This window comes from Elephas maximus, chromosome 2 (assembly GCF_024166365.1).
Source record: "Elephas maximus indicus isolate mEleMax1 chromosome 2, mEleMax1 primary haplotype, whole genome shotgun sequence".
NCBI lineage: Eukaryota > Metazoa > Chordata > Mammalia > Proboscidea > Elephantidae > Elephas > Elephas maximus.
In genome coordinates this window covers 87,133,059-87,158,722 of record NC_064820.1, presented here as the reverse complement: position 1 = coordinate 87,158,722, position 25,664 = coordinate 87,133,059, and the positions used below count along the sequence as shown (strand labels likewise).

The window sequence follows — 25,664 nt, the reverse complement described above, 5'->3', positions numbered from 1 at the left end:
TATCAGGGGTAGCAAGTTGTCACTTGGATTTCAAAGCACTATCCTTGCAAAGCATCACAAATGATTTATCAACTTTTCCAGTTGTTAGTAAAATGAAAGGTGCCCGGGCTTAAGCATTTTAACTCTTCCAAGAAGGATCCAGGCACAGCATGGGAAGAAGGACAAGAGAGGTGAGGAAGGCCTTTTCTGGAATGGGTGAAAAGGCAAGAACAGGCAAGAGAAAGGCAGCCCTCAACTTCTGCACCTAATACAGAGGCAGCTTGCCCAGGAGAACAGCCAAGGTAGGAGAGGCACAGGCCAGTGGTCAGAAGCTATTGTAGCCTGAGGACACCAGACCAGATTCCAGCGCTTTTGCAGGAAACAAAAAGGGCTTTGACCAAGAATGGGGATGCAGGCATTAGCAGCTTTTAGAGAAGTCTGCATTGTAGTGCAATTACTGCTTTTTATCCATGAACCCTGGATAATGTCAGACTGATGACTTTACTGAGGTCATTCTTCTTGCTAAAAAGAGCATCCAGTATTACTACTTGGTTCAATACTAGGAAAAAAAAAAAGACCCGTGGTGAACTCATACTGTTGGAAGAAACAAGGGAGGAGGGAAGAAGAAGAAGAAGAGAGGGAGGATGTCATCCACTCAGCCTCTTTTATTAATGTAATGAAAGTATCTTGACATATTTCCCAGAATGAGTCATAATCTCTGCCCCTCCTAGTCATTTCCATTCCAAGCCTGTACATGTTTTAAAGCTTTTGTACTGAATTCCCTCTCCTTTTGTGTCTTCCATCAGATCTCCTGCTTCCCATGGGTTGACATTAACAAGTTACAGAAGGAGGAAACCTGTTGCCTCTGCACCAAGGTAGGAGCTATGTAAGGCTGGGCCAACACAACACAATAGCAGAACGAGCAGAGACGCACACCACCACACTCCACCACAAAGCTACAGACCTTAGGGAGTCTTCCCTTGATACCACTTCTCCTTAACTTCCTTGAGCTAATCATGTTCTCCTGCTGCTGCATCCACAATCTTAGGGTTAGAAACAGACCAATTCAACTGATGATCAATTATCTAATAATTAGCCAAAATTTGTATTTATTAAATTTACATTTCATATAAATGAGGGGACATACCAGTATCCTTCAAGAATTTTTTAATTCTTCTGTTTCTTTCAGCCTCTGACCAGATGGAGTAACCAAGACGAGATTTACCCTTCCACCTTAAACAACTAGAAAAACAGACAAAAAATAAAATGAGGATTTTTAGGCACTGGACGCAGGCAACACAAGACAGTGATCTCTGAGAGAAGGGAAATGAGCAAAGTGAGGCCTACGAGCATCCCAGCTCACTGCTTAGAGAAAGTTTCCAGATCACGGCACAGGGAGGGGGAATCCAAACAGAGCCACAGTCTCACTGAGTTGAGGAGACAGAGTCAGAGTTTGGAGAATCTAGGGGGACACAGACTCAGAGTATGTGAGGCCAGATACAATAGAAAGAACTCTGGAGATCTGAGAGGAGTCCCCTTACGTCTTTGGCTGAGTAGTGACTACATACGCATGTGAGGAAACTAAGGCCTGGAAAAAAAACAGCAAAAAAAGAAGCTGACAGAGCAATCCTTAGAGCTCACACAGGGCCAGGAAGAGTTCATATTCCCACCAGCTAGAACAGAAAGACTTCTTAATATAATGGCAATGAGTAGCACCCTCAGAAGGAAAATGCCTTAATGGTGGTCCAGATTAGCTCTAGTCTATTCAGGATCTGCCCTAACAAATCTTAAAAAGCAAGCCTTTGCAAAGAATCAAACTGATTCCAAGTATCTTAACTGCATCCCAGAAAAAGCCCAAAAAAAATTAAAGGGAGAAAAAATCCAGCACCTAATAATTTAAGATTTATAATGTCTGTTACCTAATAAAATACACCAGGAATCTACTGCTGAAAAAAACCACTCATTGAAAACCTTATGGATCACAATCCAACTCTGACATACATGGGATTACCATGAGTCGGAATCGGCTGGACAGTAACTAGAAAAAAGAACACAAAAGAGGCAGGAAAATACGACTATAATCAGAAGAAAAATCAATCACTAGAACTAGTTGCCATCAAGTGGATTCCGACTCATGGCAACTCCATGTATGTCAGAGTAGAACTGGGCTCCATAGGATTTTCAATGGCTTGGTTTTTCAAATGTAGATTGCCAGGCCTTTCTTCAGAGACACCTGTGGGTAGAATTTAAACCCACAGGTTTAAATTAGCAGCCAAGCACATTAACCATTTGCACCATCCAGGGATTCCAACCAACAGAAACAGACCCAGAAAAACATAGATCATAGAATTACAGACATCATTAAAACATATCATAAATATATTCCGTATGTTCAGAAAAGCAGATGAAAGCATAATAATGATGAACAGAGAAGTGGAAGATATAAAAAAGACCTAAATCAAACTTCTAAAGACGAAAAATACAATATCTGAACTTAAATATAAGCTGGATAGGGTTAACAGCAAATTAGAAACTTTAGAAGAAAAGACTGGTGAACTTAAACACTTAGCACAATAAAACAGTGAGAAAATACTGAAAAAAGAAATAAACAGAGTATAACGGGAGCTGTGAGACAACATCGAGCAGCCTAAAAGCATGTACTTGTCATCCTATTATTTTATATTTTATCCAATTTTGAGCAACTCAAGGGTTTTGAATTAATCTAAGCAATTCAGTTTTATTTTTATATGCCTAATATTAAAAAAAAAGTATTTCACTTATTATATGATTAGACCCATTTTAGTTTTTTTGTTTCCATTGAGTCTTTCTCTATTAATTTTTTTTAGCATTTTAAGTATTTATTAGCCAATTATTCTGAAGACTCTTAGACTTGAAATGCTACCCAATGTTTGTTCCCAATTTTGAGGTATCTCTGTTTTGACAAGCAGGAACCATGTGACAAATATCTTGGAAACACAGTCCTTCTATATGACCTCTAAACTCATTCACTCATTCAAAATTATTTATTGAATACTTATTATGTTCAGTATACTAGTGAAGACACAGTAAGCAAGACTTAAAACCACTGCCCTCACTAACTTAAATGTTGATATGGGAAGCAGTAAGTAAATACATAAACAATAAATACAAAATATAATTCTAGGTGGTGATAACTCTTACAATGAAAACAACAACAAAAAAAAACAATCTTTGCCCTCATGGAATTTACATTCTACTTAGGAAGACAGACAATAAAGAAAGAAAGGATTATATAATATTATGTCAGGTAGTGGTGAGTGCAGTGAAGACTAAAATAGGCTAAGAGGATAGCAATTGGAAGGAAGTCTATTTAGGTAAATAATCAGAGAAAGCCTTTCGGAAGTGCTGACATTTGAATAAAGCAAACAGATCTAAATGAAGTAAAAATGCAAGTCATGCAACGATCTAAGAGACAGGAGTTCCAGGCAGAGGGAACAACAACTGCAAAGATTCTGGGGCAGGAAAGAGTTTGGTGTATGTGAGAAACAGCAAAAAGATTGATAGAGTCAGGTTATGTAGAATTTATTGGCCATAACAAGGAATTTATATTTTCACTCATTCTATTCCAAGTGTGTATGATGAAATTATTCTAAAATTTAATACTGGATCGCGAACACTGACTTTTTTTTTCAACAAGTAATACATGCTCATTAAAGAAAATCTGGAAAGTAGAAGTATGAAGAAAATAATCCATAGCTCCATCACAGTGAGATAACCTTTACTAAATGTTAGTGTATTTTATTCTAGTGCATTTTCTGTGCATAGAAAAAAGTTTAAATTTGTTTTTAATTATGCTATAAATACAACTTTGTGATCTGCTTGCTACATCATAAGATTTTTCTATGTTATAGACTCATGAATATTAATTTTAGTGGCTATTTAAAATTGCATTTGAGTGGTTGTAACAGTTTACAGCAAGTACATTAACTATTGTTAAAATTTTGGTTGTTCAAACTTTTCACAAATAATGTGAATCCTTGTGCATAAAGTTTTACCCTCATAATTCCAACAGAATAATTTTTTTAGTCAAATATTAACTGATACTTTTAAAGCTTTTAATATATATTGACAAGATCTTTTCCAAATATGCTTTCCAATGCCACCAGTAATGTACAAGAATGTCTATTTCAAGCCAGAACATTTTGGTTTGTTTTATCTATATATAATAAGGGGTTGGCAGTTCAAATCTACCAGTCACTCCTTGGAAACCCTGTGGGGTAGTTCTACTCTGTCATATAAGGTCGCTATGAGTCTGAATCGACTCGATAGCAAATTTTTTTTTTTTAATTTGTGTGTGTATAGACTCAATGGCAACGAACAATAATGACAAATGTATCTGTTTATATATTTGCTGTTGTTGCTAGTTGCCATCAAGTCAATTCTGACTCATGGTGACTCCATGTATGCAGAATAGAACTGCCCCATAGGGTTTTCAAGGCTGTGACTTTTGGAAACAGATTGCCGAAACTGTCTTTCAAGGCACCTCTGGGTGGGTTCAAACCATGAGTCTTTCAGCTAGTAGATGAGCGGGTAATAGCTTGTGCCACCCAGGGACTCCTATCTCTCTCTCTCTGTCTAGCTATCTGCATGATACAATTAGATATATCCTGTAACAACTGCTTCAACTAATAGAATATAGGAGAAGTGACCCTATGCCTATGCAGGCCTAGCTTTAAGAGGACTGTATGCCTGTGGCTTGGTCTCTTGGCTATGAGAAGTCCAACTGCATTGCTGGAGAGACCACTGAAGGGGTCTGGAGATCACATGTAAAATCGTAGACCATCCTTAACAGCCATTCTACCAAGGCACCAAGCATGTGAATGAAGCCATCTTGGATTCTCTAAACCTACCCAGCTGGCAGCTGAATACCACTGAATGACCCCAGACAACACCGTATAAAGCAGGAGAATCACCCAACCACGCCCTGACAGAATTCCTGGCCACAAAATCAAATGTGAGATAATAAGATTAACTAATGCTTTAAGGTGCTTGTGTTGGGATAGTTTGTCAGATGGCAAGAGACATTTGGAATAAGAAGCATATAGTCTCTTTTGTAAATTGTCTATTCTTGTCATACACTTATGCACATTTACCTATTACGGTCTTAATATTTTTAAGAATATATATGAGATGCCTGTAGAATAAAGATACTAATCTTCATCTGTCATATTTTTAATACATATTTCCTAACATATATTTGCCTTTTAATTTTGATTATAGTTAGCTTACATTTTAAATTTTTTAGCATTTCACCTCAAAGTTTAAGAAAGTCTTTTTCCAAGATGATATGCATTTGCATCTCCTAATGTTTCTGTAATTTTTATAATAACTCTTTCTATTAATGAACTAATCTTCAACCCATTTTGAATAAATTTTGCTTGCAGTTTATCAGAGGAAAGAATCTTATTGATACTTCCAAGCTCTCTCCTCTTAATTCCTTGATTCTCCACTTTGTCAAAGTAGAGAAATAAAGTAGTTCCTAGAAAGAAGGATCTTACTAATTTATGTAATGTACACACCTAATTACACATAAATAATGTCCCCTTTTCTGCATATGAGTCTTAGTCATCTACTGCTGCCATGACAGAAATACCACATGTGGATGGCTTTAACAAAGAGAACTTTATTTTCTCACAGTCTAGTAGGTTATAAGTCCAAATTCAGGACATCAGCTCCAGGGGAAGGCTTTCTCTCTCTGTCAGGAAGATCCTCATCCTCAATCTTCCCCTGGTTGAGGAGTTTCTCAGGTGCAAAGGAAGCAGTTTGCTTTCTTGGTGGTATGAGGTCCCCAGCTCTCTGCTTACTTCCCTTTCCTTTTATCTCTTGAGAGAGAAAAGGTGGTACAGGCCACACCCCAGGGAAACTCTCTTTACTTTGTATCAGACCGGTGACCTGAGTAAGGGTGGTATGAAAATCCCACCCTAATCCTCTCAACCTAAAATTAAAATCACAAAATGGAGGACAGCCACACAGTACTGGGAATCATGGCCTAACCAAGTTGACACAACTTTTTAGGGGAACACAATTCAATCCATAACAGTGGCTTTCTCCAAAAATTTCAAACTATGTGTTTCTGCTGGGAATTAAAGAGGAAGAGGCCTTGGATAAAAGGAAAAAATCCTTAAAATATTCAGGAGTAGAAAAAACTGGAAAATTACACATAAATAATATATGAATATATATGTATATATATGTGTATATATATATATATATATACACACACACATACAACGAAGACCAGTTAATACGACTTATTCAAATTTATGCACCAACCACTAGGGACAAAGATGAAGAAATAGAAGATTTTTATCAGCTGCTGCAGTCTGAAATTGATCAAACATGCAATCAAGATGCATTGATAATTACTGGCGACTGGAATGCAAATGTTGGAAACAAAGAAGAAGGATCAGTAGTTGGAAAATATGGCCTTGTTGATAGAAACAATGCCAGAGATCAAATGATAGAATTTTGCAAGACCAACAACTTCTTCATTGCAAATACCTTCTTTCACCAACATAAACGGCAACTATACACATGGACCTCGCCAGATGGAACACGCAGAAATCAAATTGACTGCATCTGTGCAAAAAGACAATGGAAAAGCTCAATATCATCAGTCAGAACAAGGCCAGGGACTGACTGTGGAACAGACCATCAATTGCTCATATGCAAGTTCAAGCTGAAACTGAAGAAAATCAGAGCAAGTCCAGGAGAGCCAAAATATGACCTTGAGTATATTCCACCTGAATTTAGAGACCATCTCAAGAATAGATTTGACGCATTGAACACTAGTGACCGCAGACCAGACGAGTTGTGGAATGACATCAAGGACATCATCCATTAAGAAAGCAAGAGGTCACCGAAAAGACAGGAAAGAAAGAAAAGACCAAGATGGATGTCAGAGGAGACGCTGAAACTTGCCTTGAGCGTCAAATAGCTAAAGCAAAAGGAAGAATTGATGAAGTAAAAGAACTGAACAGAAGATTTCAAATGGCCTCTTGAGAAGACAAAGTAAAGTTTTATAATGACATGTGCAAAGAGCTGGAGATGGAAAACCAAAAGGGAAGAACACGCTTGTCATTTCTCAAGCTGGAAGAACTGAAGAAAAAATTCAAGCCTCGAGTTGCAATAGTGAAGGATTCTATGGGGAAAGTATTAAACAACGCAGGAAGCATCAAAAGAAGATGGAAGGAATACACAGAGTCATTATACCAAAAAGAATTAGTCAATATTCAACCATTTCAAGAGGTGGCACATGATCAGGAACAGATGGTGCTGAAGGAACAGGTCCAAGCTGCTCTGAAGGCATTGGCGAAAAACAAGGCTCCAGGAATTGATGGAAAATCAATTGAGATGTTTCAACAAACAGATGCAGCGCTGGAGGTGCTCACTCGTCTATGCCAAGAAATATGGAAGACAGCTTCCTGGCCAACTGACTGGAAGAGATCCATATTTATGCCTATTCCCAAGAGAGGTGATCCAACCGAATGTGGAAATCATAGAACAATATCATTACTATTACACGCAAGCAAAATTTTGCTGAAGATCATTCAAAAATGGCTGCAGCAGTATATCAACAGAGAACTGCCAAAAATTCAGGCTGGTTTCAGAAGAGGACATGGAACCAGCGATATCATTGCTGATGTCAGATGGATCCTGGCTGAAAGCAAAGAATACCAGAAGGATGTTTACCTGTGTTTTATTGACTAGCAAAGGCATTCGACTGTGTGGATCATAACAAACTACGGATAACACTGCAAAGAATGGGAATTCCAGAACACTTAATTGTGCTCATGAGGAACCTTTACATAGATCAAGAGGCAGTTGTTCGGACAGAACAAGGGGATACTGATTGGTTTAAAGTCAGGAAAGGTGTGCGTCAGGGTTGTATTCTTTCACCATACATATTTAATCTGTATGCTGAGCAAATAATCCAAGAAGCTGGACTATATGAAGAAGAACAGGGCATCAGGATTGGAGGAAGACTCATTAACAACCTGCGTTATGCAGATGACACAACCTTGCTTGCTGAAAGTGAAGAGGACTTGAAGCACTTACTATGAAGATCAAAGACTACAGCCTTCGGTATGGATTACACCTCAACATAAAGAAAGCAAAAATCCTCACAACTGGACCAGTGAGCAACATCATGATAAACGGAGAAAAGACTGAAGTTGTCAAGGATTTCATTTTATTTGGATCCACAATCAACAGCCATGGAAGCAGCAGTCGAGAAATCAAAAGATGCATTGCATTGGGCAAATCTGCTACAAATGACCCCTTCAAAGTGTTGAAGAGCAAAGATGTCACCCTGAAGACTAAGGTGTACCTGACCCAGGCCATGGTATTTTCAATCACATCATATGCATGTGAAAGCTGGACAATGAATAAGGAAGACTGAAGAAGAGTTAATGCCTCTGAATTGTGGCGTTGGCACAGAATATTGAATATACTATGGACTGCCAATAGAACGAACAAATCTGTCTCGGAAGAAGTGTGGTCAGAATGCTCCTTAGAGGCAAGGATGGCGAGGCTGCGCCTTACATACTTCGGACATGTTGTCAGGAGGGGTCAGTCCCTGGAAAAGGACATCATGCTTGGCAGAGTACAGGGTCAGCGGAAAGGAGGATAACCCTCAACAAGGTGGATTGACACAGTGGCTGCAACAATGAGCTCAAGCATAACAACGATTGTAAGGATGGCACAGGACCAGGCAGTGTTTCGTTCCGTCGTGCATAGGGTCGCTATGAGTCGGAACCGACTCGATGGCACCTAACAACAACAACAAATATATATATATATATATATAATGAATATATGAATATAAACTGAAGCCATCATATATTCCCAGAACTAAAAGTATTATAGATAAAACTAAATATTAGGCAATATGATGATCAGGAGAATTATGTAATAATAGATTTTTCTCCCCCCTCTCTAAGTTTCCTTAATTTACAGGATCTTTGGGCCATCTGTCTGGCACCTCCATTACTTTCAACACCAGCTTCCTTTTTCATTTATAATTTCTAGTACTGTGCTTGGGTCTAATGTGTGGTTGCAGATGGAGGCACAGAGTAATAATCATTACATCAGACAGAGACAGTGAGGGTAGATGCCTCACAATGATTCCCTCAGCGGCCATGTCTGTTCACCCCTCTGCCCTTCAGGTCATGCTGACTGATCAAAAGGTAAGGGCATCCAGGCCATGCTGGGGTTAATCAGGTTCTCCCTCTCAAAATTAAACTTAATCATAGAGGCACAGCAATTGGAGTCATCTTAATGGCAATGCCCCAGAGAGGTGCACACCCAAAGACTTCTACTACTGAGAGCTGTATGGTTTCTACCTTTGTCTTCTTTCTGTCAGGGTGTTCATCTGACTCAGGGCTAATTTTCTATTTCAAGAGGTGGAAATAAAACTTTTTTTTTTTTTTTCTCTCTCTCTAGGTGCGTTGACTTATACAGGAACAAACTCACAGAGTTTGGATAAGAATCCAGTGAAGTAACCTCTGTTAGAGTTTTACACCACTCTAGTCAGTACCCTGGTGACACAGTGGTTAAATGCTCGACTGCTAACCAAAAGGTCAGAGGTTCAAATCCACCAGCAGCTCCCTATGGGGCAATTCTACTCTTTCCTATAAGGTCACTATGAGTTGGAAACAACTTGAAGGCACTTAACAACAGCAACAAAATCAGTACTCATTCAGTCCTCACAAATGAGGAAAAAGGGAGGTGATGCACACTGCCCGAAAATCTTGGGCCCTCAGATGCCTGAGTCCTTTCTCATCTGGCCAAATGAAGGACACTACTTCTGTCAGTAGGTCCTAACAGATATATCTGCAGCCACCTAGGCCTAATAGTCTCTTATTGCTTCAGGCCAGGCCCTTCATCTTATGGGGCTACTAGCTATAATCCTAAATCTTTCTAGACGTAGCCAGGCAAGCATGGGCCAAGCACCCTGATTATAATGAGGATAATCTAGTACATTAACCCGTTGCTGTTGAGTCGATTCCAACTCATCACTAGCTAAGGGTGATCAAACATTCAGGAGTTGAAGCTTTCCAGAAAAAAAGTATGTCATTGTATTGAAAATAAAAAGCTAAAACTTTCAAACACATATATTTTAAAAGAACATTAGGATCTAGCTAAAAAACATTAGACAGCTTTATATCAAAGACATAGGCTTTAACAAATCTGGGGGACAGTATGGCAACAACAAAAGCTTGTTACAATGTTATAACATGGCTTTTGCTTGGAATAGTTTAGACAGATAGAACTGACCAAAAGGACTCATTTCAAGACTGTGAGAAATCCCAATGTATTGGGCGCTTCCGGCGCTTCTTTTAAAACCTTTCGGCCCCATCTTTTACTCCATCCACTGTGCCCACAACCATTCCATGCAGGCTTTGACCATCTTCATACAGGTACAATTGATCAATCCCACACTGCTGAACCTCCACTCTGGTTGTAGGTCTCCAATGGGAACTCACTCTGCACTCATACATGTGTGAAATCCACAAGTATGGGTAGTAAACACTGTGAGGCCATCTTTCACTAATGGCAGAAGGGGATCAATATATAAATGTTCTTCCTTTCATCACATGGATGAACTGCCTTATTTCATAAATCTCCTCAGAACCTTCTGGAAAGATTGAGAACCAGGCACTAGCACAGTCTCAATAACACATCCTTGTAGTAAACTTTTCCTCCTTCCCTGCTTACTCTCCTAGTCCTGCATTCCAGCTTCATGATACTACTTTCCAAAATAAACACTTACACATAAACCTTTGCCTCAAGCTCTAGAAGAAACTCAGGCTAAGATACTCCATATCTGGAAAATAAATCTCTGTTTTCACTTAGGTTAGCTAGAATCCATTTCTTTGGCAACCAAAATAAATTTTACTATCTAGCTAAAGACCAAAAAGGAAAAAAAAAAAAAAGATGAATTTAAAAAATAAGAGAAAGTAGCAAAATAATATTAAATGAGACATTATTAAATTGAATCTAAAATAATATGAATGTATAATGCCTCATGACCAAGAAATATTTACAACAGAAATGCAAGGATGGTGCAACAATAGGAAATCTATTAATGTAATTTTATAATAGATTAAAAGGGAAAATCCATACAATTATCTTGATAGGTGTTGGAAAAGTATTCAATAAAATTCAACACTCAGTCCCTTTTTAAGCTCTTAAGAAAACTACAAGACATTTTACTTAATTTAGTGAAGAGAATTTCATAAAAATTATAACAAGTATCATACTCAATGATGAAATATTACAAAAATGTCCACCAAAGCAAAGAAAAAAAGAATGTTCACTATAACAGCTATAATTCAACACTGTATTAAAATACAAGTAGACATGAAAAATAAATTTGCTCTCAATATTATAAAAGAAAATGTAAAACTGCAGCTGATTTAATCATTTACCTAAATAATCCAAGAGAATCAACTAAAAAATCAATAAAATAAATACGAGCATCTCACAGAGTGGACAAATAAAAGATCAACATATAAAAATTAGTAACTTTCACAACTGCAGCAGCAGCCAATTGAAATTATGTCTACGTTAGCTAGTGCTGCTATAATAGAAATGCCTCAAATTGGTGGCTTTAACAAACAGAAGTGTATTTTCTCACAGTTTTTAGGAAGCTAGAAGTCCGAATTCAGGGCGCTAGCCCTAGGGGAAGTTTTTCTTTCTCTGTCAACTCTTGAGGGAGGTCCCTGTCCATTCTGAGCTTCTGCTCCTGGGCAATTTTCAAGTGGCTTGACATTTTTCTTCCCCCATCTTTGCTTCTTTCCCTTGTTTGTTCAATCTATTTTATATCTCAAAAGAGGTTGATTTAAATCACATCCCACCTTAATCCTGTCTTATTAACGTAAACAAATACAACTCATTTCCAAATGGGATTATAACCTCAGGCACACAGGTTAGCAATTATAACACACATTTGGGGGGGGGGCATAATTCAATCCATAACAAATTATAAAGATAAAATACACTGCTCCCAGTATGAATAAAAATTGTCCACTATCCAGGAGAATACCTATCATTATACCAAGAAAGTTCTGCAACTTCATTATAGGTCATGGAGAAAAATCTCAACAAGTTTTTTATGAAACTTGAAAGTGATTCTAAAATTTACCTCAAAAAGAAAATGTACAAGAGTAGTTAAAAAGTTATTAAAAAGAACAATGAATGGTAGAATTATCAGATTTCAAAATAAACTAAAAAGCAGTAATAATAATTAAAACTTATATTATTAGAACAGAGAAGATAAATGGATCAGGGGAATAAAATTCAGAGTCCAAAAATACACCAATTAATGTCAAAATTTAATATATGATAAAGAAGGAATTCTGGATTCAAGATAAAAGAATGGGTGCATCAATAATCTCTATGAGCTTAATTGACTCACAATTAAAAATATATTAAAATACATTCCTACATCATACAATCCTCTCAAATATATTCCAAGTGACTTAAAGCCCTAAATATAAAAAATAAAATAATAAAGGTCCAGAAGAAAACTTAAAAATATTTTCATAATGTGGAAGTTGGAAAGGATTTCTTCAGCAAGACATCAACCTAGAAGCCATAAAGCAAAGGACTAGCAGATTCATTAAAAATTAAAAACTTCTGTATGACAAATTATACTATTAACAAAATTAAAAGAGAAGTGACAGTCTGGGAAAAAAATATTTGCAATACGTATGGGAAATGACAGGTTGATAGTCATAATATATGTTACCCTAAAAATCAATATTAAAAAAAATAAACAATCCTACAGTAAAAGAGACAAAGGACATAAACAGGAAATTCCCAGAAATACCAATGACCAATAAGTTATGAAAATATGCTCAACATCAGTAGTAATAAGGAAAATGCAAATCAAAACATCATTTTTCATTTTTAGAATGCTAAAATTATAAAGATCAGTAATATTCAATTTTATAGAGAGTATGAGAAAAACGCATGTTCATGCCCTCTCTGATAGGAATATGAATTGGTAATCTGTTTACAGAGAAATTTCATTGATTTTCTCATTCATTCAACATTTATTGAGCACTTACTTCATGCAATATGTTGTACTAGGCAATAGGAATAAAGCAGTGAACTAAACAGACAAAAGCTCTTGCCCCAATGGAGCTTGCATTCTGGAGCGTAAGCCAGGTAGGGCAGAGAAGACAAAAAATAAAGAGCTAAATACGTAGGACAGATAGTTTTACGTGCAATAAAAAAATAAATCACAGTAAACCCATTGCCATCGAGTGGATTCTGACCCATAGTGACCCTGTAGGGTTTCCAAGGTTGTAAATTCTTACAGAAGCAGACTACCACATTTTTTATCTGGTGGAGTGGCTGGTAGGTTCAACCACCAATCTTTTGGTTAGCAGCTGACCACTTTAACCACTGCTCTACCAGACCTCCTTAAATCAGAGTAAGGGGATGAAAAGTGATAGGGATGGAAAGAGTTTTTTTTTTTTTTAATAAGATGGGCAGGTAAAACCTCATTGATAAAGTGGCATTTGGGCAAAGGTCTGAAGGAAATAAGGGAGTAAGTCATGAAGCCATCTAGCGGAAGAACACACTAGACAAGGGCAAGAGGAAGTGCTAAAGTCGCACAATGGAAAGAGCAAGATATTGGTATTGCGGGAGCACAGTGAATGAAGGGGAGAATGACATAAAATAAAATTAGAGAGGAAAGGGTGGAGGGATCATTTAGGGCCTTGGAAGCCATGGTCAAACACTAGACAGTTAACTCAAATACACATGAGGAAATAAAGAGCACCAGTAAATATATAAGACAGCAAAAATGTATTTTTCGTTTGTAACTCCTTTTTCTCCCCTGATTTAAAAGACAACTGCATAAAGCAATAACTATAAATCTATGCTGATGGCACAAAATGTATAAAGATGTAATTTGTGATAATAACAAGCACAAAGGAGGAGGAGTGGGAACTGTAACTACACAGGATCAAAGATTTTGTATACTATTGAAATTAAATTGGTATCGTCATGGATGGAATTGTGTTCCCCAAAAATGTGTGTCAAATTGGCTAGGCCATGATTCCCAGTATTGTGTGACTGTCCACCATTTTATCATCAGATGTGGTTTTCCTTTGTGTTATAAATCCTACCTCTATGATGTTAATGAGGTGGGATTAGAGGCAGTGATGTTAATGAGGTAGGACTCAATCTAAAGATTAGGTTGTATTTTGAGTCAGTCTCTTTTGAGATATGAAAAAGAGACAGGAGGACCTCATACCATCAAGAATGAAGAACCTAGAGGAATGGATGTCCTCTGGACCAAGGGTCCCTGTGCTGAGAAGCTCCCAGACAAGTGGAAGATTGATGACAAGGACCTTCCCCCAGAGTCAACAGAGAAACAAAGGCTTCCCATGGGGCTGGTACCCTGAATTTGGACTTCTAGTCTCCTAGACTGTGAGAGAGTAAATTTCTCTTTGTTAAAGCCATCCACTTCTGGTATTTCTGTTACAGCAGCACTAGGTAACTAACACAGGTATTAATCCAAAAGGAGAAAAGAAAGTTTTGAATCTCACTCTGACTGAAATAGAAATCATTGGAGGGTTTTGAGCAAAAGAGTGATATGACCGGACCCATATTTTAAAAGGATCATTCTAGTTGCGGTAAGTGGATATTAATTAAGAGGTTATTGCAATAAACCAGGAGGAAGATGATGGCAGCCTGGGCTAAGATGGGTCAGTGGAGGTGATGATGAATATATTTTGGATATCCAACCAGTGGAGGTTGGATTATGGATAAATTTTGAACACAGTAATTAGGATGGACTAATGGTATGTAAGAGAAAGAGAGGAGTCCTGGGTAACTCCAAGTTCTTGTCCTGAACAACTGGAAGCTAATATTTATTGAGACAAGAAATATGTGGAAGAAGCAGGTTGTGGGGAGAGGGGAAGGTAAGATTTAGCAAAAATAAGTTTTCAGGGCCACAATAGATGGATTCTGACAGAATGGAAGAAAAATGTGCAACAGAACTCAAATTCTTATTAAGTCCAGACTAACTGGGCTAGTTGAGACTAGAGGACTCCCCAAGACTATCACCCTGAAAAAAACCAAAAAACCCTGAGATACTCTTTAAACCTTAAACCAAAATTATCCTTTCAGGCCACATTTTAGCCAAATAACATATTAGCTCATAAAATAAAAAATATCACCCATGAGTAATGAGCTTTTTTAAAAGATCATCTGTAGGAGACCAAATGGTCAAAACTTACTCCAAAGCAAAGATGAGAAAGTAAGGAGGCAGGGAAATGAGAGTACTGGCAATGGTACAACCAGAACAGAATGAATGAGATTGATCACACATTGTGAAAAATGTAACCAATATTGCTGAATAATTTCTGTACAGATTGTTAAATGGGAACCTAATATGCTGTGTAAACATTCACCCTAAACACAATAAGATGATTTTAAATGATAATAAGTTTACAACGCCTAGTAAACATTCAAATAGAATGTCAATTAGGTTGCTGGATATACAAGGCTAAAGTTCGGGGATATGATAAACCTAAAAACCAAACTGGACGCCATTGGGTTGATTCTGACTCATGGCGACCTCACATGTTATAGAGTAGAACTACTCCCTAGGGTTTTCTTGGCAGCTGGAATCAACTAAAGGGTACCTAACAAACAATCTTTATCAAAGCAGACCGCCAGCCCTTTCTTCTGTGGTGCCACTGGGTGGATTCAAACTGCCAATCTTTAGGTTAGTAGTCAAGCATAAACTGTTTGCAACACCCAGGGCATCTTTAGGAACTAAAAATATAACTCACGAGTCATCAGTTCATCTACAGTATGTAAAGCCAAGTAGCTGGATAAGATCCCTTAGAAAATGAGTCTAGTTGGAGAAGTCTAAGGCCCTACAGCACTCCAATGTTTAGCAGTTGGGGAGATAAAGAGGAGTCAGCGGAAGAAACCAAGAAGAAACAGCCATTGAGGTAAGAGGAAACCGAGAAAGCAGAGTCCCAGATGCCAAGCACAGAGCGTTTCAAGAAGGGAGTGATCAACTGTGCCAAATTTGCAGTAACTATTGAAATGTAAAGCAAGCATACTCTCCATTCAGTATTTACATTTTGAGCTATCTGTTCTATAGAAAAGGAGCCCTGGTGACACAGTGGTTAAGCACTCAGCTGCTAACCAAAAAGGTCGGCATTCAAACCCACCAGCTGCTCCATGGGAGAAAGATGTGGCAGTCTGTTTCCATAAAGATTATAGTCTTGGAAACCCTACAGGGTTGCTCTGAGTTGGAATCGACTTGAGAGCAACAAGTTTTGATTTGGTTACTCTACAGAAATATAACCATAGATATTTATTAAAGTATCATTTACAATAGCAAATTACATACTCATCAATAGAAGAATGCTTTAACTATGGTGCCTCCGAATGAGGGAAGAAAACACAACTAAGAAAATCAGGCAGAGGTAAGTTACTGATATAGACTGCCTTCTGAGATAGTAAATGAAAAAACTACTTAAAGAGTAGTCATATAGAATTATTAATTTCAAATATATGGAAAAAGAAAACATACAGGCACATATTATCCACAGAGGAAGCAGAAGAGTGAGAGAAAGCATGAGCCCTGAATCAGATTTCCTGGGGTATAAATTTGGCTCTGCCACCTTGGACAAGTTTCTTAACTTCTCTTGGCTTTTCTTTCTCCTATAAAATCCCTCAAAGGGAGATTCTAAGGATTAGATGAATTCATACACATAAATGAAATTATGCCTGGCACATAGCAAGTACTTAGTAAGTGTTAGCTATAAATAACATCTTAATAGTGTATACTATAATATTTAATAACAATATATATAAGTGCATAGGAAGACGTCTTGAAGTTTATACCCCAAACTCTTAACATTAGTCATCTCTGTGCAGAACTTTTGGATTGGTGGTTAGCAGAGCGGGTGGGAGGAGGCTGAAGGGGACTTAAGATTTTACCATATATACTGCTATATTATTAGAATTTTAAATAACATATCGATACAAATTTTTACACAAGTGTATGTATATTCCTTGTATTTTTTTTTAACTTTTTTAATTGAGAGAGCAAAAATCACAATAAAAGTTTATGGATCTTAATAGCTCTTTCTGGCAATTTTTATTCAATGACCTATGGTTCAGCTAACAACAAAAAGATAAATCAAAGAATTGGGATAATGTGAAGCAGACAACATAACATTTTCTAGCCATTTCCAAGAAAGATACACAGACACGTGGCAATAAAACTAGAAGAGACAGAAGAGCCTGAATAAAATGAAATAAAGGGAAGAGAATGAAATCGAGCACAGAGTCATAGACTCCGAGTCTAACTATTAAGACAAATCAAAAACTCCATTAGTTGCATCCAAAAGAGGCAATCACCCAGCCTCTCCTTACACATTTCCCGTGACTTCATGGACAGCACTAATTACCAGTAGATTACAACTTATATTAGCCAAATATCATCCCTCATTGGTCCTACTTGTCTCATCTGAGGCAACACAAAATTAAGTCGACTCTCTCTTCACCAAGGCAGACTTTTGGCTACATATATGCACACATTTGACCCCATCACTTTGCATAGGCAGGCCCAGCCCTGCCCAGCGTGGGCAGAGGGGGCATTCCACGCAGCAGGCTGCTAGGGTTGCTACACCTAAGATTCTTTCCATACAGTGATGCCAACAGGTAGAATAGGTAAGTCAACATGGATGTCCAACTGCATGACTTCTGCTTTGACTAAATTCTGCTAGAGAAATAACAGGTATTTGCAGGACATAAATGCTAGAGTGTGTTTTATGCGGACGCAAATTAACCCTTTTAGGCACAACTCAGTCCTTCTTTCATCACCTCTTTCTTTGTCTTCAGTATGAACGTTTCTACAGCTTCTCCCCAGACCTTCCCAAGGTGGAGCTCACTAGTCCATGTATGGCTCTGTCTCTAATTACTATTTACTGCATTTGCATGTGTTTTTTCTCATTATAATGTCGTTAGCATGCGAGGGAGCCCCGTTGCCAGGGCAACCAGGAGTGGTGAATACATGGCACAGTCTTTAATGAAAACTTAACCCTACTTCGTTTTATTCACACTGTGTTTTTTGGCTCACTTCACTTCTGTGGTCGCAAAATGGAAATATCCTGCAGTCACTCCTTTTTATTTGGTGTTGCTCCAAGATCTTGGTAACCTATGCGTGTTCCCCTAAATACACTGACAGCACATTCTATTTCTACTAACTAACCTTGATAACTTTCCCTCCGATACAATAAATTCCCCATCTGATCAACATTGCTCACTCAACACAATCCTTTGAATATCTGAAAAAGTCCATATTTCTCCAGATTAAATATTCTCAGGCTCTTCGAATGATCTATTTCCTAAGTCCTTACTAACCCAATTATCTGCCTCTGAAAGAATTCTAGATGCTTTCATTGAGATCAAAACTCACTACTTCATCATGCCAATCTTGTAACACTCTCAAAAATAAACAAGAGGTTACTTTGACATGAAATCTTTTTAGTCAACCCACAGAGTTTTGCTAATCAAAAAAACAAAAAAAAACTCATTGTGGTCAGTTCCAACTCATAGCGACCCTATAGGACAGAGCAGAACTACCCCATAGCGTTTCCAAGGAGTGGCTGGGGAATTCAAACTGCCTACCTTTTTCTTAGCAGCCAAGCTCTTAACCCCTGTGCCACTGCTCCTTGCTTATCAAGGTTTATTATTATCAGGGCAAATTAATAATAATAATGGTTTTCCAGTGATGGAGTCAATATTAAAAAAAAAGAAAAGTCACTCACAACAGGTAAAAATGAGATGATACTTAGCATGAATAAAAATAAAATCCTAAATTTAGGCTAAAAAATCCAACAACACAAATACAGGCGCTCTTGCTTAATAGTAATGCATGTTATTGAGACACAAAAGCAACAGATGTCTTCACATTCAATAGGAGCCAAAGTGTGACAGGGCTGTCACGTAGGGATTAACTTAGAACGCAATTGTTATACTTTGCAGGATAAGGTAAGGAGAGCAAGGTCAATATGTCTGTGTATTGCAAGAACTGTTTTAAGAAGGCAAGTCTTATATGAACCAACAACCAAGAACCACAAAACTCTATTAATTTCAGGTATTGCTCTTTTGCTAGATGAGGAAAGACAGAATCAGTGTGGCCAATGAGAAATAAGGCAATATGAGGAGTTAGGAGCCAAAAGGAAATAAGTTCTCACGTGATGTAGCAGACTGGGAGAAGAGAATCAGTGAGAATGCTATTGTACAGCAACACTGTCCAAGAAAACAATGTGCAGTGATGGAAAAGTTCTCTGTGTTTTCCAAAAGGGTAGGCACTAGCCATATATGACTATCAAACTCTTGAAATATGGCCAGTGCAAATGGGGAACCAAATTCTTAATTTTATTTAAGTTAAATTTAAATTGTCACATGTAGCTGGGGCTACCGTATTGCACAGCACAGCTATATAGTGGATGGGATTACTACAGGGTGAATGTTCTGATAACTTTGAAGATCAGACCATGTTCTTCAGCATTCCCCAAATAAGCAACTGTGGTGGCCCAGAAATATCCAAGTCATGGTTCTTGAGTAGGTTCTACTATAGCATCCACTGTAAGCCACATCCTGCATAAGTGAAGGCCCAGGCATGAAAGTAGTCTGCCTTGAGAGCAGGAGTGGGGGTTTAGATGGAAACGGGTAGTTAGCACCACTACCAACTTACGAAGCAGTGCAGGAAAGAATCAAGAACACAGACACTTAAGACAGACTGCCTGAGTTCATATCTCAGATCTGCCACTAATAAGTATGACCTTAATTTTGTCATCTGTAAAATAGGAATAATGGGTACTATTACCCACCCAGGGGCTCCCTGGTTGGTGCAAACGATTAATGTGCTCAGCTGCTAACCAGAAGGTTGAAGGTTTGAGTCCACGCAGAGGTGCCTTGGAAGAAAGTCCTGATGGTCTAATTCCAAAAAAATCAACCATTGAAAATCCTATGGAGTACAGTTCCTCTCAGACACACATGGAGTTGGCATGAGTCAGAGTTGATTCAACAGCAACTAGTTGTTGTTTGTGTGATAACCAACTAGCGTGAAGATAACACATGCAAAACACTTAAAAGAGAGCCTGATACAAAGTAACTGCTAATAAATGCATTTTCCTAAAAAATAGGCCTCTCTTTCAAGAATTGGCTTATCTTGGTCAATCCTCATGGGTGAGTTAGAGAGGATGAGAATAATCTATTTCTCCCCCCGTCCCCTAGTCCTTTATAATAAACTCTATATAATTCAGAGTCTTTCTGAACAGCTATTTGGCTCAATCCAGCTCAGTTTAGTTCTTCCCACCTATTCATCTCACTACGGCTGACGCCCATCCCATCAGTAAGACGTAAGACACAGCGATGCCAGCCTGCCACACGTGTGAATCTATTTCCTGAATATTCACCCTCTCCCAGACCTTGCTCTTTATTCGATTCTCTGTACTCTTAGCTGCTGGATTTGAAGCCTGCCACTGTTAACACTCTTGCCTCAGTTTTCCAGATTGTCATACGATTCAGTCCATCACGACACCATAAATTCATATTTGAACAGTATAATAGGGTAATATGCAGTTCTACTCTGTCCTGTATGGTCGCTATGAGTCGGAATTGACTCAACGGCACACAACAACAACAACATATGAAACTTTGTGGAAAAAAAATCTTAAATACATTTTCTTTATATTATTACAGGCAAGCCCTATTCATGCCCCTACCCCCAGGCAACCACTAATCTAGTTTCTGTCTCTACAGAGAATATTTATCACTTTTTCTCCAAATGAAGGCAACTCCTTTCACACCATTAACCAGAATTTGAATAATTCAAATCTAAATTGTACTTCAAAAGTGCCATAATTCATTATACCAAACAGCTCTTCCTCTACTTTCATCAACAAATGGAATATAAAATTTCTTATGATAATATGAATAGATTGTGAATACAGCTGAAATAAAATATTTCAAAACAATGATGCAGCTTTTCCTTAACTGCACAAGATGTTGCCCTACTTGTCTTAATACTTACTCTTTATTATTCAAATTGTAACACAGACTAAACACTACAAGTAAAGCATGTTTAATCTCACATTTCCAAAGCTGAATTTTTGTTTCGAATCCATAAACTTTATCAGTACTTTAACATGAGGTCCTGGCAATTTTTGATTAGGTTCATTCATTCAGCTAATTAAGCTATTCTTTTTTTCAGCCAATAACTGCATTTTAACAAATCTTCAGTGTAAGAATTGTTTACCAAATAAGTTCCAATTTGTCTAGTTTGTAAACTTTTGACAAAACTCTTCTTGGACATCTACTGCACCTCAGTATGAAACAGTGGGAAGTTGTATTCCAATTCCATTTCTTCTCAGCATTTTTCTTTAGGAATTGTAATTTGTGCTGAAATTTAGTAGTTTCTAACATCTGTAGAAGACTCATCAATCAAAATGAAAATCTTACCTAAATATAAAACTAAAAACTATAAAGATCATAGAAGAAAAAATAAGGTCAACACTAGAGGCCCTAATACACGGCATAAACGGGATACAAATCATAACTAACAATACACAAATACCAGAAGATAAGCTAGATAACTGGGATCTTCTAAAAATTAAACACTTAAGCTCATCAATATACTCCACCAATAGAGTAAAAAAAGAACCTACGGACTGGGAAAAAAAAATTTTGGCTATGACATATCTGACAAGGGTCTAATTTCTAAAAAATCTATAGGAAAATCCAACACTTTACAACAAAAAGGCAAATAACCCAATTAAAATACAGACAAAGGGTATAAATAGACACTTCACTAAAGAAGACCTTCAGGTGGCTAACAGACATAGGAGGAAATGCTCCAGTCATTAGCCGTTAAACAAAAAAAAAAAAACCCAGTGCCATCGAGTCGATTTCGACTCATTAGGCATTAAAGAAATGCAAATCAAAACTACAATGAGATACCATCACCCTGACATTACTGTCATGAATCAAAAAAAACAGAAAATAACAAATGTTGGAGAGGCTGCGGGGTAACTGGAACTTTTATGCATTGCTGATGGGAATGTAAAATGGTACAACCATTTTGCAAAATGATATGGCACTTTCTTAAAAAGCTAGAAAGAGAAATATCATACAATCCAGCAATCCTACTCCTTCAAATTTATCCCAGCGAAATAAGAGCCGTCACACAAACAGACATATGCACACCCAAATTCACTGCAGCATTATTCACAAAAGCTAAAAGATGGAAACAAACAAAAGTGCCTATCAACAGGTGAATGTATAAACAAACTATGCTACATACACACAATAGAATACTAAGCAACAGTAAACAACAATGATGAATCTGCGAAACATCTCACAACATGGATGAATCTGGAGGGCATTATACTAGTGGAATAAGTCAATCACAAAAGGACAAATACTATATAAGACCACTATTATAAAAACTCAGGAAAAGGTTGACACACAGAAAGAAACAATCTATGATGGTTATGAGGGAGGGGAGGGCTAGGGATGGAAAAACACTAAATAGACAATAGAGAAGTAGTAACTTTGATGAAGGGTAAGACAGTACACAATACTGGGAAAATGAGCACAACCTAACCAAGGCAAAGTCATAAAACCTTCACAGACACATCCAAACTTCCTGAGGGAACTAATTATTGGGCTGAGAGCTGGGGACCATGATCTCCAGGGACATCTAGCTCAGTTGCCATAACATAGTTTATAAAAAACTGTTCTACGTCCTACTTTGTTGAGTAGCATCTGGGGTCTTAAAAGCTTGTGAGCAGCCATCTAAGATACTTCACTGCTCTCACCCAGTCTGGAGCAATAGAGAATGAAGAAAACCAAAGATATAAGGGAAAGATTAGTACATAGAACTAATGGGCCACAACTACCACAGCCTCTACCAGGCCAAGTCCAGCACAACGAGATGGTGCCCTGCTACCACCACTGACTGCTATGACAGGGAGCACAATGGTGGGTCCCGGACAGAGCTGGGGAAAAATGTAGAACAAAATTCTAACTCACAAAAAAATGACCAGACTTACTGTTCTGACAGAGACTGGAGAAACCCTGAGAGTATGGCCCTCAAGCACCCTTTTAACTCAGTACTGAAGTCACTCCTGAGGTTCATTCTTTAGCCAAAGATTAGATAGGCCCGTAAAACAAACAATAATGTACATAGCTCAACCATGTATATGAAACTAAATGGGTGGAACAGCCCAGTGGCAAGCAGGAGAAGGTGGGTGGAGGGGACAGAAAACTGGATGAACGGAAATGGAGAGCCCAAGATCAAGAAGGGGAAAGTGTTGACAAGTCACAGGGTTGGCAACCAATGTCACAAAACAATGCATATTAATTGTTTAATGAGAAATTAATTTTGCTCTGTAAACCTTCATCTACAGCACAATAAAAATAAATTAATAAAACGGTGTTTTTTCTATAAAACAACAAAAACCTGTTTCATTTAATTAATAGCCTCTTGTCTTTATGTCATCTGACATGTCATCAATACGTTTACTAATATTATTTGAGAGTGCTACCTTTTCCATATCTTTTCCTTTATTGGTCCAAAACGATTTCCATACTGGCTGCCAAAATAAGGGGTTCCATCCTTGTGTGATGGCACAGTGCTTAAGTGCTTGGCTCCTAACAAAAGGTCAGCAGTTCGAACCCACCAGGCACCCCATGGGAGAAAGATATGATAGTCTGCTTCCATAAAGATTATAGCCTTGGAAGCCCTATGGAGCAGTTCTACTCTGTTCTTCAGGGTCGTTATATTTGGAATCGACTCAGTGGCAATGGGTTTGGTTTGGTTTACTAATCTAAAGGCTGGTATTTGGAACCTACCCAGAGATGCCACAGAAGAAAGACCTGGTAATTTGCCTCCATAAAAGATCACAGCCAAGAAAACCCTATGGAGCACAGTTCTATTCTGTAACACATGGAATTGCCACGAGTCAAAATCAACTCAAGAGCAATGGGTTTGGTTTTTTTTTTGTTGGTTTTGGATCTAGTCCCCAACTTCCAGCTTTCTCCTTGATCAGCCTCCTGTCTCTCCCAGGCTCAGCAATCCTCTGGTAAATTTCATCCCAACTCTACCAGAACTTGGGACCTCTGCTTTTTGTATGCTATATCCAAGGACATCTCCCTTCCACTATACTCCAGCTCACAGGCAAAACCCAGACAGTGGCTAGAAAAAAAAAAAAAAAAACCTAGCGAATGCATCATTATAGAAGCAGTACCTAGAACAAGGTGAATTATACGACCTTCTAACTCTAAACCTTTATTTCTGTGACTTATGGAAGTTTTTATGACCCAAGGTTATATAATACATTAATCTCAGCTTTAGACTCTGCTTATCCGGGTGTCAGCAATGCATAAATGCATGTCAAAGAGGCATACCTCATGATTTTTAGTAGCACTAAGATACCCAAGTAAAACTGCTAAGTACATGAAACTTGTTGATGCTCTCCCATTTCTCCCTACACTTTGATATAGAGAGCCGACATGATGTACCATGATAGTCTGAAGTTCCTCATGGTCTTATCTTTCAAAAGGGTCTCAAAGTACATAAAGTATATGACCAGCTTTTTCCGCTCTTTGCTCTCCCCAAAAACCCTGCCTCAATTAAAAAAAAAAAAATCTCAATTTGGGAATACCAAAAAACCCACTGCTGTCGAGTTGATTCTGACTCATAGCAACTCTATAGACAGAGGAGACTGCCCCATAGGGTTTCCAAGGAGCAGCTGGTGGATTCGAACTGCCGACCTTTTGGTTAGCAGCTGTAGATCTTAACCACTGAGTTACCAGGGCTCTTAATTTGGGAATAGCCCACATCCATTCAAGCACAAATCCTGGTTAGGTGTCCTAATTTTCTTATGAGAATGACGACACCACCTCCCACTCAGTGATTATTAGCGCATACAGACTTGCCCTTAATGGGAAACGCAGAACATCTCTACTTCTGCTCTCCAAACCTTAGCTTATTAGTCATCCAATGGCATCATGCTATTTTGTTAGGGTACTGGAATTCTGAATGAATGTCTTTCTTCTTCTTTCATATTTTAACATCTAGCATTTATTATGGTGCAAAGGGACATAAATCAACATTCGAAAATCTTATCCTAGACCAAATGCTTCTCAGCCCATCTGTAGTGAAAGATCAGGAATTTATTTCCAATCTGTCATAGACTATACTTTTGTGAAAAGCAATAAAAATGAGTTACTAAAAAATCTGAAAACATACAAAATACAATCCCAATTTTTTTTTTATTGTTAGATTCAATAAACATAAAATTACTCTGTCAAATGACTTAAAAGTTTCTAACTACTTATTTTCAATTTCAGTACTTATCTCCTTGTACTGGTACCCATCCGCAACCACACTTTGAGCACCACTGACCTAGAATAGTGTTTCATCTCAACCTATTTCCATTCCAGAGTCAAACGAGCCTACTTAGGAAAAGGCTGGAAGCTAGAGAATGGTATATGCTATGGTTAAGGAAACGAGGCATTGGTGGTTCAGTGGCAGAATTCTCTCCTTCCAGGTGGGAGACCCAGGTTCAGTTACTGACCAATAT

General features: G+C 37.9%; 1 protein-coding gene across 10 annotated transcripts in view; it reads right to left on the bottom strand.

Annotated features, from left to right (window-relative positions):
* Positions 1-25,664, bottom strand: part of ATG10 (autophagy related 10) — a 421,428-nt gene that overhangs the window by 327,570 nt on the left and 68,194 nt on the right. For 2 of the 10 annotated variants that reach the window (XM_049867082.1, XM_049867081.1), the window contains exon 2: positions 1,127-1,221. The exons of the other annotated variants lie outside the window; for them this stretch is intronic. The gene's annotated coding sequence lies outside the window, so the exon portion shown is untranslated. The remainder of the gene's footprint in view (positions 1-1,126; positions 1,222-25,664) is intronic. 10 annotated transcript variants of the gene reach the window in all.